The sequence below is a fragment of the Salvelinus sp. IW2-2015 genome, linkage group LG22 (assembly GCF_002910315.2).
Source record: "Salvelinus sp. IW2-2015 linkage group LG22, ASM291031v2, whole genome shotgun sequence".
Lineage (NCBI taxonomy): Eukaryota > Metazoa > Chordata > Actinopteri > Salmoniformes > Salmonidae > Salvelinus > Salvelinus sp. IW2-2015.
This window is the reverse complement of record NC_036862.1, coordinates 22,661,650-22,663,648: the sequence shown is the minus strand read 5'-3', so window position 1 is coordinate 22,663,648 and position 1,999 is coordinate 22,661,650. Positions and strand designations below refer to the sequence as shown.

General features: G+C 38.2%; 1 pseudogene; it reads left to right on the top strand.

Annotated features, from left to right (window-relative positions):
• Window positions 1–321: 321 nt before the first annotated feature.
• The window catches only part of LOC111982628 (coiled-coil-helix-coiled-coil-helix domain-containing protein 2-like), an 11,434-nt pseudogene continuing 9,756 nt past the window's right edge, over window positions 322–1,999 (top strand).

The window sequence follows — 1,999 nt, the reverse complement described above, 5'->3', positions numbered from 1 at the left end:
ATGGAAGCAAGTTCCTGCAGCAATGTTCCAACATCTAATGAAAAAACTTCCTATAAGAGCAGAGGCTGTTATTATAGCAGCAAATGGGGGACCAACTCCATAATGCCCATGATTTTGGAATTTGATGTCCGACGAGCATACTTTTGATCATGTAGTGTATATCAGAGGATACTTAATGTCATGTACTAGCTTTACATACCGTAACGTTTTTGGCATGGAGTCATGATTATAAAACGTTACATATGACAACAGATTTCAAAAGATTCAAAGCGAGTCGTCATCTCACCGGAAGTTACACGCACAAAATATGTGACACGGTAGTTAGTTCTGGAACACCAGTCTTTTTTTATTCCTACGAAGGTCGATTAGACATAGTACAGTAGCTAATGTGTCTGAGTCGCTTTCTTCAAACACAAAGGCATTTTCTTGTTATATTTCACTAGCTAGCTTTATCAATTGAAAATGCCAAGAGGAAGCAGAAGCAGGACGTCAAGAATGGCCACTCCAGCCAGGTAACGTTATGCAAATAGAAAAATAATGATATTAAATCAAATCAAATCAAGTTTATTTTATATAGCCCTTCGTACATCAGCTAATATCTCGAAGTGCTGTACAGAAACCCAGCCTAAAACCCCAAACAGCAAGCAATGCAGGTGTAGAAGCACGGTGGCTAGGAAAAACTCCCTAGAAAGGCCAAAACCTAGGAAGAAACCTAGAGGAACCAGGCTATGAGGGGTGGCCAGTCCTCTTCTGGCTGTGCCGGGTGGAGATTATAACAGAACTATGCCAAGATGTTCAAAATATTCATAAGTGACAAGCATGGTCAAATAATAATCATGAATAATTCATAATAATCATAATAATATTAATAACGCATTGCCAGCTAGCTAACGTTAATACAGTAACTAGTTGACTTAGCATCAAGCAACTGCCTGACATTACTTACTCGCTAGGCTTGCATCCCTTCCCTGTGTTGTCCAGTCTATATTTTAATACTTGATAAACGGTGTCTATTTCAACCGAGGTAAAGACAGTTTCAAGTTGGAGATTCGACGGATATTCRCGCTTTCAAACCTCAATAGCTTTCAAACCACTTGAGCCACAGACTCCAAATAAGTGTCACGATGTTGGAAAAATTGCCCACAACATTGCACAGGTCTTATTTTCACGATTTGGACATTAATTCGCTTTCCAAAGTTAATAAACATGTGGAAATGTGAGCATAATTTTGTTGAATTAGTTAGGGAGCGTAAACAAAGTACAAACTTTTTTTTACATTCAAATTTCAATAGCTCCTTGGTCATGTGATCTACTGACTTCAAACAAGGTTCAGAATGTCCACTCAGTGGGTCTACACATTGCACACCCTTTAGTTTGTCCATTTTCATCTCATATGGTTTTACATTAATTTGTCAATTCAGAATTTCAATAGCTCCTTGGTCATGTGACCTAGTGACTTCAAACAAGGTTCAGAATGTCCACTTCATATTGCACACTCTGATGTTTGTCTACTTTCATCTCATGCTATTAGACTTAAATCTGTAAGCTTTGCAGGCCTTCATTTGACATGGGTGTTAACATTTTTCTTTTTAAGTCAACAAATGTTCCGTCCTCGCAATAACCATCTTTCACATGGACACTGAAAAGATCCGCAAATGGCTGTATGTGGTATGGATCGAGGACAGGAGAGGTGTTCAAATAGAGGTGCTTAAAGGAAGGCGCACAGGTAGGCCTCATGAAAAACAATGTTTCATATGCTCTTTTTAATCACAGTAATAGGCAGTGATTTGTCAGTCACAGTGAGCTTGATAATGTGAAAKAATYMTTTYYATAGCATCACTTTCATAYACTGTACATTAAGACAAATCCTTCTACGTTGRGTATTAGAACGCAGTTTACATAACCTGATAATGACTTGATATTTGAGTGCATTCACAACAAGCCACCTGCAGACAACTTACAAAATGCAATAGTGCATTTGAGGGTTCGTTTTTCTGAT